At 38.6% G+C, this 15,079-nt stretch overlaps 1 non-coding gene across 1 annotated transcript; it reads left to right on the top strand.

The window, feature by feature from the left end:
- The first annotated feature begins 1,282 nt into the window (after positions 1-1,282).
- LOC144245157 (U6 spliceosomal RNA) lies at positions 1,283-1,385 on the top strand. Its single transcript, XR_013339177.1, has one exon. It is a non-coding gene; the product is annotated as a U6 spliceosomal RNA (small nuclear RNA).
- The last annotated feature ends 13,694 nt before the right edge of the window (positions 1,386-15,079 follow it).

Here is a 15,079-nt window from a genome sequence, read left to right as displayed (position 1 = left end):
TGTGCTGGAGGTTCTAGGCAGGGCAATTAGGCAGTAAGAAGGAATTAGGCATTCAGACAGGAAAAGAAAAAGTAAAATTATCTCTATTTGCAGGTGACGTGATGATAACCTATACAGAAACTCCTTAAGCAATCCACTAAAATCTATTAGAAGAAATGAGTTCAGCAAGGTTGCAGGGTAGATCAAATTATGAAACTCAATTGTATTTCTATAAAGTATCAATGAACAATTTGAAAGTTAAATGAAAACAATTCTAGTTATAGTAGCAAAAAATTAAATACCTGAGAATAAATTAAATGCAAGTCTTATAATCTGAACATTAGAAAACATTGTTGCAAGAAATTAAAGGAGACCTAGGGCGCCTGGGTGGCTCCATCAGTTAAGCGTCTGACTTTGGCTCAGGTTGTGATCTCACAGTTCATGGGTTGAACCCCATGACGGGCTCTGTGCTGACAGCTCAGAGCCTGGAGCCTGCTTGGGATTCTGTGTCTCCCTCTCTCTCTGCCCCTCCCCTTCTCATGCTGTGTCTCACTTTCAAAAATAAACAAAAATTAAAATAAAAGAAATCAAAGAGGACCTTAAAAAAATGAAATCCATACCTCATTCATGGACCAGAGAACTTAATACTGTGAGGATGACATTCCTCCCCAGATCGATCTTTAGATTTAACACAGTCTCTATCAAATTCCTAGATTTTTTTTTTTTGTAGAAAGTAGCAATCTAGTCCCTAAGATTCATGAGTAAATTCAAGGGACACAGAATAGCCCAAACAATATTGGGGGGAAAATATCAGAGAATTCAAACTCCCCAATTTGAAACCTTCTACAAAGTGATAGTAATCAAGCCCGTGTGGTCCTGGCATAAGAACAGACTTACAAATAAATGGAATGGAATTCACAGGCCAGAAATAAACCCTTATATGTATAATTACTTTATGTTTCGTGTGGGTGCCAAGACAATTCAATGGGAAAAGAACAGTCTGAATAGTCTGTTCGACAAATGGTCCTGGGACAACTCTGTATCCCTAAGCAAATGAATGACCTGGACTACTTCCTCACAGCATATGTAATAATTCACTCCAACTAGATTATAGACCCAAATAAAGAGGAAAACGACAAAACTCCTAAAAAGAAAATATACAAGAAAATACTTGTGACCTTAGGGTACACAAAGCCTTCTGAGTTATGATACCAAAACACAAGGAACAAAAAAAAATCTACTTCATTGAAATAAAAAATGTTTACATTTCAAAGGTCACTATTAAATAAATAAATAAAACACTGCTTGCCTCTGCAGCGCATATACTAAAATTGGAATGATACAGAGAAGATTAGCACGGCCCCTGTGCAAGGATGACACAAATTTGTGAAGCGTATATTTTTTGAACAAATAAAACAACCCACAGAATGGGAGAAAATATTTGCCCTCATATGTCCAATTAGGTACTTGTAGCTAGAATATGTAAAGAGCTTTTCCAATTCAATAATAAAAAGACAAACCAATTTAAAAAATGGACAGAAGAGATGAATAGACATTTCACCAAAGAAGACATACACAAGGCCAATCAGCATATGAAAAGATGATCAACGTCATTAGACATTAGGGAAATGTCAATCAAAATCATAATGAGATGCCACTGAATATCCAGTAGAATAGCTGTAAATAAAAAGACAATAGCAAGTGTTGGTGAGGATGTGGAGAAATGGGGATCCTCATACATTGCTAGTGGGAGTATAAAATGGCATGATTGCTTTGGAAAACTGTCTAGCAGCTCCTTAAAATATTAAACATAGAGTTACCATATGCTCAGAAATTCCAGTCCTAGGGTACATACCCAAGAAAAACAAAATCATACCTGTACACAGAAATATGTACATAAATGTTCATGACAGCATTATTAGCAAGATCTCCAAAGGGGAAACAGCCTGAATACCCATCAACTAATGAATGGATAAATAAAATTTGGTCTATGTATGCGGTGGATTAGAGTTCAGCAATATAAAGGAATAAAGTACTGAGTCATGCTGCCTTTTGAATAAAACCTCATAAAAACTTTTATGCTGAGTGGGGAAAAAAAAGACATAAAAGACCGTATATTGAATGATTACATTTATAGGAAACATCCAGAAAAGTCTGGATAAAAAGCCTGATAGCAGGTTAACAGATATCTGCAGCTGGAAGTGGGAATGAGAAGGGACTGTAAATGGACATGAGGGATCTTTTGGGGACAATGGAAATGCTCTAAAATTCTTTTTTTGGTGACGGTTTCATAACTAGGTACATTTATTAAGATTCAGTGAGCTTTACGCTTACACTGGGTGAATTTCACGGCATATATATTCTAGCTCAACAACGCTGTTAAAACAAAAAACATATGTGGGATATATGCTCTGATAGTGGAATGCATGGCATGTTGGGAACAAATTAAGGGAAGATCTGTTCACTCTGTTTGAGGGTAGAGGACACTGAATATAAAATGTGGGATGAAAACCACTTCTGGTTTCATCTAGACCACCCTCTTCTGTGGAATTCCTCCTGTTTTTGAGGGCCATTCTCTTCTGCTAATACCACCCCCCCCTTTCCCTTCTGTCAATATCTCTCTTATACTGTAATAGGGTTCAGTGTGGAGTTCACAACCTTCCTGCTCATTCTTACTCTGCGAGGTTTTAATAGCCTCAAAGATGACACATCTGACATCTAAGTCCTCATAGATGTCTTCTATGTCTAAGTGCTTTTTACCTGTCTTCAATCCAGTGACCTTCCTTCTTTATACCACTTCAGATTATCAGATCCATAGGCACGTGTTACAATTTGTCACCAGCCATAATTTCTCTTCCGCTTCACAGCCTTCTCTTCTTGTTGCCCACTTATTTTTACTCTTCCCAATCCAACTGACTATTAGATTGTTGAAACGAGGGATCATCAGCAAACTTTTTCTGTCAAGAGCCAGGTAGTAAATAGTTTAGGCTGGTGGTTCATATGACCTCTGTTGCAATTATGCAGCTCTGTGCCCTACTCTGTTGTTGAGGGGAAAAGCAACAATAGGCAATAAGGAAGTAAATGAGTCTGGTGGTCCTCTAAGAAAAACTTTTATAAAACAGGCCAAGGACTAGATTTGGTCCATGGGACACAGTGTGTACTTCTCTCTCCTTGGCTGAGACACAGACGGAGACACAGGCTTATAGGAATACAATCAAATTATTTTACTTTTCTGAGTCTCCCTTCTTCCATGTATGTCATGGGAATAATACTTTCTACCTCCTCAAGTTTATAGCAGTTCCATGAGAAGACGAACAAAAAGTTTAAGTGCAGGTGATGGCATATAACAATGAGGAAATTAATGATTTTTAAAAATGAGTTCTAATAAATATATTCTTTCCTCTCAGCTGTTCTGAATGAGTTTAGAAATTAGAAAAAAGTAAGCAGAGTTCCCTGGGTGGCTCAGTCAGTTAAGGGTCTACCCCTTGATTTTGGCTCAGGTCATGATCTCACAGTTGATGAGTTTGAACCCTGTGTCAGGCTCTGTGCTGTCAGTTTGAGATCCTCCCTCCCTCCCTCCCTCTCTCTCCTCTCTCCCCCTCCCTCCCTCCTCCACTTGTGTGCTCTCTCCCTCTCTAAAAATAATTTAAAAAAAAAAAGAGTAAGCAAATGGAGAACCACCCCCAAAATTCACTGTTACATGTAAGCAAGCTGAAGTTGGAGAATGTGGCATGTTTACAGGCCAGTGATCTTTTTAATACTGAATCCTAGAATCAGAGGAGCTTACCTGTCCTGTCCAAGCAGCACTAGACCAAGCCAGGCTTTCTGGAACAGGAAGCAACAGAGAAGATAGGGTACTTTCTTAAGAAAAAATTATTAATGTTCTTCCAAATGGATGGAAATATCAGGAATGGGTTCTTAATGTTCTGTCTAGAACAAGTGTTTGTTATCTTCGCCCACTGTCCCCAGACTGGTAGTTAAGTTCATGAAGTCAGAGCAACCTCTCTCACAAGGTGCTGGCAACACACTCACACATTCTCGTGGTTTTCTCTGAGTGTGCGCTAGGAGAGTTTCTTAGAGGTTAGCTCAGACTTCTCCATAAATGTATTCCAAAAGTAAAGAAGAATAAACTCTGATCTCCAGGGGCCTATGGATATGCTATAAAAGATCCTGCTAAGAGATTAAAATTTCTTAGTGGTCTTTTATCTTCAAAACCAAGCATATGCTTCATTTTCCCTATGGTTGAAGTTTATTTACCAGTTAAAGAGCTTTAATCCCCTCCCCCAACACAAAATAATTGAGTATAATTAACACTATTGGAAAATGTGCTGTGGAGTATCTAACACCCTTTCCCCCAAATGTGGCCTCACTCCTTCCACCATCAGGCAAAATGACTTCAAGAAGCACAAGTCAGGACTATGTTACTTCAACCAAAAGTCAGCTCTCCATCATGTTTATTTCCTCTCAATCTGGTCTCAAAGATTTTGGAGCCAAAACCTCCTTTCTGTGGGCTGCAGGCCCACAAAGGTCATGGTCCTGGAGCTCCAGCCTCAACTCAATTACTGAACCATGAGCTCAGACCAGTTTTGTGGCCTCTCTCCATGTCCCTGGCTCTTTGTTACAAGGGGTCATAGTGTTTGTCCTGACCAGCTCAACACCTATTACAAAAACAACATGAGTTAATTATATGTTTTAGGGGTGCAAAGCACTTGTCTGCTTACTATGCTATTATCTGTGTGGTCATGGTAATTATGCCAGTAGCTCAAAACACACATTTGTCATCAAGGATTTATGGAGTCAAATGTTTTCATTTTTTTCCACATAGGAGAGAAGACACCAGGGTTTAATTTAAGAATCCTTGATCCACCATTATAACTGTCACAATACTGTAGTACAGGGCAGTAGAGAAACATGTCTCCCAAGGGAGAAGAAGGACTGGCAGGATCTATTCATATCTTTCCTCCCACCCCCTTGCCTCCAGTAAATTCCTTTAGAAATTCCTATCATATCTCTGGGCCAACCTCCAACATGCTATGATCACAGCTCTGATATCCATACGGTTATATAGATATGTGCCTGGAGAGATTAGCAAACAAGCATCAAATGTATATACACAGATCATATATATGAGAAACATGCATGTATATCTATATATCTATATCTAGATATCTCTATAACTAGATCTATCTATAACTTCTTATAGCTTTCTCTGTATTTCTATCTATACAGATACTCCCATGCAGAGCAATGCAAGTGGAGCGTGGCTGGTGTAATATGGTGGTAATAGGCCACCTGGTAGGTGGCTGTACTGTGACCACGTACCACCTTTAGTGGCAGTGACACTCATGTCCACAGAATTTGCTCTTTTGGATTCATCCTATCCTGCCACCATTCCAAGTTGTACTGGGATTTATACCTATGGTTCTTCCTTTTATGACCTGAGATATAATTTAAATCCTTGTTGGTTAGGTTCATTCCTAGGTATCTTATTGTTTTTGGTGCAATTGCAAATGGGATTGATTCCTTGATTTATTTTTCTGCTGCTTCATTATTACTGTATAAAAATGCAACAGATGCCTGTATGTTGATTTTATGTCCTGCAACTTTGCTGAATGCATGTATTAGTTCCATCAAGTTTTTGATGAAGTATTTTGGGTTTTCTACACAGAGTCTCTGTCTCTCGTCTCTGTCTTGGTCTGTCTGTCTCTCTCTCTCTCTCTCTCTCAAACACACACACACACACAGGAATATTACTCAGCCATTGAAAAGAATGAAATCTTGCCATTTGCAATGACATGGATGGAGCTAGGATATATTATGCTAAGGGAAATAAATCAGAGAAAGACAAATACCATATGATTTTACTCGTATGTGGAATTTAAGAAACAAAACAGATGACCATATGGGCAGTTGGGAGGAAGAGGAGAGAGGGAAACAAACCACAAGAGACTCTTAATACAGTCTGAGGGTTTAACACAGTCTGAGGATTGATGGAGGAAGGTGGGTGGGAGATGGGCTAGGTGGGTGAGAGGTAAAAGGAAAGCATATGTAAGGACTCAACCACAGGTGGCGATAGGCTGTAATTAGATCTATTATCTAAAACACCCTGAAGAACTTCCTCCTGGCCACTTCCTTCTGGGTCTGTAAAGTGATCAGGGGCAGGTCATGGAGGGGAATTTTGTGATGCCATGTGTGGCCAGTGTGCCACACATTTCAGTTTTTTTTTTTTAATTTTTTATTTATTTCTAGGAGAGAGAGAGAGAGACAGCGTGAGCAAGGGAGGGTCAGAGAGAAAGGGGGAGATACAGACTCCGAAATTGGCTCCAGGCTCTGAGCTGGCAGCACAGAGCCCGACGCGGGGCTCGAACCCACGAACTGCGAGATCATGACCTAAGCGAAAGTCGGACGCTTAACCGACTAAGCCACCCAGGCGCCCCGGCATTTCAGTTTTTGACCAATGAAGCTTAGAGGGAAAATCTAACACTGGAAATGAAGACTGCTGGAGTCAAAGAAACTCTAAATGGTTGTAATTCCTCTGAGAAAATATTATAGAGAATGTGTGCATGCAGAGATGCAGTACTCTTCAACTTTTATTTTTAGGTTTAATAGCAGAGACAGGAAGGAGAACTCACAGGCTGGTCAGTCTGTGCTTTTCAAATGGTGCATTAGTAAAATTATTTTATTTGGGCATGGAAAATACTTTAAAACTGGAATAGAATGGAGTAAAATAGAATAACTAGAAAATATTACAGTACATTGCGTGCAGTTAGGATAAGCATTAACAGACGTGTGTTTTCTGGATATGCTCTGAAATGAAGTTTGTTAGGGCTTTCTTATTGTGGATGCCAGGAAAGAAAGTTTGAGAAGCACTTCCATAATTTAGGTCTTTGCCACATACTTTTGGGAGTCTAAGTTTAAAAAGTAAACTAAAATTCTGGCCATTCAACAATGGACTTTTTAAAAGAATACACACTTGCTCCTATGGCAATATTTCTCAACTACTTCAACATGAGGAGATTAAAAACCTGAGGTGGAAACAAGGTGCCTAACAGTCAAATGGGAGATTTAAAATGAAGTTTCAACATAACACCCTTATGCTGAGCGAAATAAGTCAGGCAGAGAAGGACAAATATCATATGTTTGCACGTATAGGAGGATTAGGAGGAACTTGACGGAGGAACAAGGGGGAGAAGAAGGGCGGAAATGGTGGGGGAAAGGGAGAGAAGCAAACCATGAGAGACTTTTGAATGCTGACAAAAACTGAGGACTGATGGATGTGGGGGGAGGGGGGATGGGCATGGAGGACACTTGTGGGGATGAGCACTGAGTGTTATGTGGAAACTAATTTGACAATAAACTATTAAAAAAAAAAAATGAAGTTTCAAGGAATGTATCCATTTCTTCTAGGGTGCCCAATTGGTTGGCACATATATTTTCACAGTATTCTCTAATTGCTTGTATTTCTGTGGTGTTGGTGACACCTCCTCTTTCATTCATGATTTTATCTATCTGGGTCCTCTCTCTCTTCTTTTTGATAAGTCTGGCTAGGGGTTTATCAATTTTATTAATTCTTTCAAAGAATCAGCTCGTAGTTTCATTGATCTGTTCTGTTTTTTGTTTCTATAACATTTATTTCTGCTCTAATCTTTACTACTTCCTTTCTGCTGGCTTTAGTCTTCATCTGTTGTTCTTTTTCTAGCTTCTTTAGGTGTAACGTTAGATTGCATTTTGAGATTCTTCCTGCTTCTTGACGTAGACTGGTATTGCTATCTACTTCCCTCTTATGACCTCTTTTGTTGCATCTCAAATGTTTGGAGTGTTGTGTTTACATTTTCATTTGTTTCCACGTGTTTTCTTTTCTTTTTCTCCTTTAATTTTCTAGTTAAGATAAAAACCTTCTGCAAAGTGAAGGAAACAACAAAACTAAAAGGCAACTGATGGGGCGCCTGGGTGGCTTATTCGGTTAAGCGTCCAACTTTCGCTTAGGTCATGATCTCGCGGTTCGTGGGTTCGAGCTCCGCGTCGGGCTCTGTGCTGACAGCCAGCTCAGAGCCTGGAGCCTGTTTCAGAGTCTGTCACTCCCTCTCTCTCTGACCCTCCCCTGCTCACGCTGTCTCTCGCTCTCTCCTAGAAATAAATAAAACATTTTTAAAAAATTAAAAAAAAAATAAAAGGCAACTGATGGGATAAAAGAAGATATTTACGAATGACATATCTGAAAAAGGATTACTATCCAAAATCTATATAGAACTTATCAAACTCAAAACCCAAAAAACAAATAATCTGGTTAAGAAATGGTCAGAATATATAAATAGACATTTTCCCAAAGAAGATACCCAGATGGCTAACAGACACATGAAAATATGCCCAACATCACTCATCATCAAGGAAATACACGGCAAAACCACAATGAACTCACACCTGTCAGAATGACTAAAATGAAAAACTCAGGAAAAAACAGATGGTGGTGAGGATGTAGAGAAAGTGGAACCCCGTTACAATGTTGGTGGGAATGCAAACCGGTTCAGCCAGTTAGGAAGATGGTATGGAGGCTCCTCAGAAAGTTAAAAATAGAACTACCCTACAACCCAGAAATTGCACTAGTAGGTCTTTACCCACAGGATACAAAAATATTAATTCAAAGGAGGATATGCACTCTGATGTTTATAGCAGCAGCAACAATAGCCAAACCATGGAATGCCCAAGTGTCCATTGACTGAGGAATGGATAATGATATGGCATACACACACACGCACACACACACAGTGGAATATTACCCAGTCATAAAGAGAATGAAATCTTGCCATTTGCATTGATGTGGATGGAGCTATGGTGCACTATGTTAAGCAAAATAAGTCAGTCAGAAAAACAAATACCATATGATTTCATTCATATGTAGAATTTAAGAAACAAAACAGATCAATATAGGGGAAAGAGAAAAAAAAGAGAGGGAGACAAACATAAGAGACTCTCTACAGAGAATAAACTGAGTATCGCTGGAGGGGAGGTCAGTGGGGGCATGAGCTAAATGCATGATGGGTATTAAGGATGGCACTTGTGATGAGCACTAGGTGTTATATGTAAGTGATGAATCACTAAATTCTACTCCTGAAACTAATATTAAATTATGTGTTAACTACATAGAATTTAAACACAAACTCGAAACATCAAAGTAAAAATAAAATGAAGTTTCATGAAGCAGGCAAGATCAGGGAGGGAGAGCACCAAATAATACATATGTTTGTGTATCTGAGAGAGATGTAGACAGAATGCATTGGAGGGCACAGAGGAAAAAAAAGTGTTTCTTAGGGTAAGCCATTGCTAAAACTTTGCTATACCCCCGAGCACTTGATGAAAGAAAAGGCTCAGAGCCCTCATGTCACTCCAAATGGAAGAATTAACCTGAGTCAGGAACCAGGAGTCCTTTAACAAGTTCATTTCCTGGCTTTAGGAAGGATCATTGTGTCTGATTTCTAGTAGAGCATACAATAGAGCTTTCTGAAAATCCAGAGATAGCAGCTGTATAGAACATAAATAACCTTTTCTGGAAAGCTTTGAGGAATGTATGTAAAGCAATATTATGCTTGTTTTAGCTGATGGTGATTATTTCTCCTGTCTTCTCTTAAAGGATACTTACTTTGCTTCTAAATGCCATAGCTCATAAATCACTGCTGATGTTGATATTTTTCTTGCTTTTCTGTGTCACTTACTTCTCTGTGAAAGACCACATAGGAAGGAAGGAAGGAAGGAAGGAAGGAAGGAAAGAAGGAAGGAAGGAAGGAAGGAAGGAAGGAAGGAAGGAAGGAAGGAAGGGCTTCACTCATGGGCTTGCAATGTTTTCTTTCCTTTTCTTGATCTATTTCCTGGATAAAATTTTACCAAGGATCAAAAACAAAAACAAAAACAAAAAGACCACACCAAAGTAGGAACTGTTTTCTTTTTCAAAATTTCAGGAATAGTCATATACTTTGAAACCTCACCTTAATTATCAAGGAAAGATATAAAAGTTACAAGCATGTCATCTTAGAAACAGATGTGAAAAAGAGGCTTCTCTGTTTATTATTAGTCCTTTTAATGGTGTATATGTGATTTTTCAGCAGCAGGTAGATTTGCAGCTTACTCTGTAGTATTTGGTGCTACCAACCATCTTGCCTAAAAATTCTTTCTGACATTGGCTCTGAGACTACAATACAGTTAAATCTGTTTCAGCTCTAGTCTATTTCCATAGGGATTTTCTTATTTGTTTTGCATATTTCAGCCAGTTTTTATTTTTAAAATTCCTTTTCTGCAGTCTTTCTTAACTGATCTTGCTTACACTTCCTCTCAACTATTTAGTACAAAATTGATCTATCAAAACTTCTGCTTTCATAATCTTCTTGTCCCAATCAAAAATTTTCATCAATGGCTTGCACAGATGACAGACCAATGAGATAAAATTCCTTAGTTTAGCCATTCAAGACACTTTTAAATTTGAACACAACTTCTTTTTAAAAGATTCTCTCTTAACTTTGTCTAATGCAAATTTCCAGATCCAAACAAAAAGGACCATAAGGGGTGGCTGGTTGGCTCAGTCAGTAGAGCATGTGACTTTTGATCTTGGGGTTGTAAATTCAAGTCCTACACTGGGTAGGATGTGTCCTGGTAAATAATACAGCATTCAGACTATAGTTCAGAAGGTTTGTTTCCCTTTGTAAGTCCTCTCTGTAATATCTGTGCTCTCTAGATTTTTCCCTCTGATCCTTTTCTCTTTCACACTTACACCTTTACAAACTTTTAATGTTTATTTTTGAGAGAGAGAGAGAGAATGAGAATGAATATGAATTTCCAAAGCAGGCTCCCGGCTCTGAGCCTGACACAGGGCTTGAACCCACGAACTGTGAGATCATGACCTGAGCCAAAGTCAGACGCTTAACCAACTGACTTGAGCCAAAGTCAGACGCTTAACTGACTGATCCACCCAGGCGCCCCCACACTTACACCTTTTAATTCATATGCTCAGGTCCCATTATCTACTACTACTATTAGTGTTTTTTAAAGTGAGGTCTGGACATTCTATGCACTGGAGCAGCAGCTGTGTTTGTGTGTGTGCAAAATGCAGATTCCTGGGCCCTGCTTCAGACCCACTGAAAAGACATCTCTGGGCTTAAACCTAAAATTACAAAGTATTCACAAGCTCCGCTGCTGATTCTTATGCCTGCTAAAGTTTGAGAGTATCTGCCTATGTAGCCCCAGAGCCGAGACTTCCTCTGTGCCCCACACTGGAGTATGTGCTGCTCATCAGTTTTCTTCACCTCAGTCTTCTACTAGTGTTGTTACCAAAGAAATGCACACTGAATTTATCATCTCTTTTATCACCCTTCTTGGCACAAACAAAATAAAATGAAAACAAATTCCCCGCTCTGTCTCCCATTTCTCCTATGTTGCCACAGCTCATTAGTTAACAAAACTAAAACTCTCTTCACAAGCAAGCTGCCACTTAGCCTCATAAATTCTACCTCCTAAACATCTCTCAAATTGTTCCTTTTTCTCCATCCCTATTGTCTTGATTTAGTTCAGTCCTTTGTCATTTCTCATCTTGAGTATTGAAACAGTAGTCTTCTAATTAATTTCCCTGCTTCCAGTCCAAGCCTACTCTCATTATTTATTCAAAAAATATTTGTTGAATACAGATGGTGTATCTAGCACTGAACTAGGGATTAGAGATACAGAAATACAGGACATCATCTTTGTGTTCAAGAATCTGAGATGATCTTTCTATAATGAAAATTTGTATATGTTACTCTAACCAATGTTAGTGGCTCTTCACGTAGTATGACAGAGTCCAAACTCCTTGGTACAATGCTTCAGACTCAGTTAAAGGAAACAAAAACCTACTTACAGTGCCCCAGACATTTCTACACTGGCTGTTTCCTCTGGGTTCTCTTCCTCCAGGTTTTCACATTGGTAAAACTCTTCAAGTCTTTGCTCAAGTGTCATATTCTTTATTTAACACTAGAAACAGCCACACTTGAATGTTAGCATTTCCCTTACTGTTTATTTTTTTTTGCAATAATACTTTTCACTTTCCAAAGTATTACATAATTTATGTATTTATTACGTTCATTGACTGTTGTCCATCTTCACCTACTAAAAGGTGATCTGCATAAGAGAAAGCATTTTTATCTGTATTGATTTCCTGGTATACCCCAAATGCCCACAACAGTGTCTGGCACATAGTAAGTGCTTAATAAATGTCAAATAACAGAAGGCTGTTAAGTGATCTAGATGAGAGGTAATGGGGATTTAAAATAATGTACTAACAATGAGGATGGCGAAAAGTCAATTTGAGATAGAATTGACAGAAATAGTGACTGACTATGAGGGTAAAGAGGTGGGGTTATTTCAGGTATGTATAGATGCATGGCTAATACTGCCATTCATTCAAGTATAGAACAGTAGGAGAAATGGTTTTGGAAGAAAAGAAATTTAGATATGAACAGTCTGTGTTTGAGGTGCCTTTAGGTCATCCAAATGGAGATGTTTCTTCACTAGACTGCTGAATATAAAGATTTGAAGCGGAGAAGACCTGGTTTAAAAAAATGATTTAGGAAGAATCAGAATATAAATGGCAGTTCAAATCACTGGAGCCTGTGTGGTCCCTGGGTGATGTCTAGAGTGAGGAGGAAAAGTTGCTAATGATATTGTCTCAAGGAACAACAATAACAAAGAGCACTGGTTAAAGAAGTGAGTGAGAGAGAAAGTGAGCACAGGGATTGAAGAAAACTTGTGAGAAGATTAATTAGGTGACATTGGGGAATAAGTAAAAGTTAGGGTAGTAGTTAAAGGGAGGAGAGAAGGCTCAAAAAAGTATATTTTCCCCATATGGGAGATATTTGAATACAGTTAAATTCTTTTTTTTTCTTTCATAGTTTATTGTCAAGTTGGATTCCATACAACACCCAGTGCTCATCCCAACAAGTGCCCTCCTCTATGTCCATCTCCCCCTTCTGCTCTCCCCCCACCCATCAGCCCTCAGTTTGTTCTCAGTATTCAAGAGTCTCTCACGGTTTGCCTCACTCCTTCTCTCCAACCCCTCCCCCTTTCCCCCCTTCTCCTCCCCCATGGTCCTCCATTAAGTTTCTGCTAATCCTCCTATAAGTGGAAGTATCTGGTATCTGTCTTTCTCTGCCTGACTCATTTCACTCAGCATAACACCCTCAAGTTCCATCCACATTGCTACAATGAATACAGTTAAATTCTTATGGAAAAAAGCTAGCAGAAAGATCTAGGAAGTAGGAAAGAAAAGGGGTGGCTACAGTTAAGCTTGCCAGGGTAACAGGAAGTTGAATTGCCATTTGGCTACTCTTATGGGTCTTTAAAGCTAAGAAGATTAAGGAGCAAAGAGATCTAGGTATTGCAGGAATTGTCTACATGGACATCAAAGTCTACCTGGGGGATGTCAAAAATTTTAATAATAAAATAAGACTATAAGGTAAAATTCTTCAAATTCTTCAGTAAATGAGTGAGAAAAAAAATCAATGGGTTGGAAAATGACAGAGAAAGGAGAGTTGTGTAGAAATAGGTGATATTTGATCAGATGTATCATGCAAACAAAAGAGCTTAGAGTCTTCTGAAAAAGACCATGTATATTAGGGTCTATAATATGAAACATGTATTTGAAATGTGTGTATAATTTTGTTCATTAAATATATATTTTTCTCTCTTACATATGTGTATGTATATATGTATGTATTAACTTATTTGAGATGAATTATTTAAAAAAGGAGGAAATTGAGTTAAGGGTGAAATTAATCATTGACTGCTGACTCTAGCTCTGCTACTACTATTTTAAAGAGTGTTTCCCCTTTATATGCCTTACTTTAAGGATCTTGCAGCAAATTGTTTTTCTTTGCTCATATTTATGGCTCATCTGTTGTGTGATTCCACTACATAATGTTAAAAAATTTTTTTTGAATGTTTTTATTTATTTCTGAGAGAGAGAGACAGCATGAGCAGGAGAGGGTCAGAGAGAGAGGGAGATACAGAATGTGAAGCAGGCTCCAGGCTCTGAGCCTAGCTGTCAGCAGAGTCCGCCGTGGGTCTCGAACCCATGAACCATGAGATCATGACCTGAGCCGAAGTCAGACACTTAACCGACTGAGCCACCCAAGGGACCCTACGTAATATTTTTAAATGATAAAATGATAGAAATGGAGAACAGGTAAATTGTTACCAGAGGCAAAAGGGGTTAAGAAGGACTAGGGTAGGAGGATAGGTGTGGCTGTAAAAGGGCAACGTGAAGGAAAAGTTCTGGATCTTGACTCTATCAGTGTTGGTATGCTGGTTATGATATTTTGCGACTTTTGTAAGATGTTGTGGAAACTGGGTAAGGGTACATGAATTTCTCTATTATTTCTAACAAGTACATGTAAATTTACAATTATATAAATATTAAAAGCTTAATTTTTTCTCTTTACTATACTTTTGTTCAAGTTTAAAGCCTTATTATATCCCGTCTCTTATCCAAAAAATATTTCTCTTTAGAGTTTAGAACTCAGTGTAGTTCTAAGCTTGCCTTTGTCAGACCATGTTCAAATGTTCCTGCTTAATCTCAGGTGCTGCAGAAAATTTAGGGAACCATGTTAGGTCTCAAACTCAGGAGAGGAATCCTTCTTCCTGCCCCTTTGTCTGTGAAAGACCAAAAGTAGGAAACCTGGACAGTGTAAAAGGGTAAGTGAAATTGCAGAGAAGACAAAGCTCAAAGTGGGTGAACTTCTGGGCTCAACTCTAGAGTTTAGCATTGTTGATCTTACCCTAAAAACACACTAAAGGATTTGGGGATTGACCTACAGGCTGGACCACTGTCCAGGCCCCAGATTGGCCACTGATGTCACACACATGGGACAGATTTGAATAGCAGAGCAAAGGTTTTAGAACTGAACAGACCTTAAATTAAGCTCACCAAAGAAGGATTGGAACTTGTGGTCTTCGCTAAATCAATTACCTGATTAAAAATAAAAAATCTACATTATCCTTAAGGTTATAAATCAGACCCAGAATCTTAGAGTCTAATATTTAAACTACCTAGGAAGTGAGCCAAAACTATTCAGCTTCTGAAGAA

The sequence above is a fragment of the Crocuta crocuta genome, unplaced genomic scaffold (assembly GCF_008692635.1).
Source record: "Crocuta crocuta isolate KB4526 unplaced genomic scaffold, BGI_CrCroc_1.0 scaffold374, whole genome shotgun sequence".
Lineage (NCBI taxonomy): Eukaryota > Metazoa > Chordata > Mammalia > Carnivora > Hyaenidae > Crocuta > Crocuta crocuta.
Note: the sequence above shows the minus strand (reverse complement) of the source record. Positions and strands in the feature narration are given on the sequence as shown.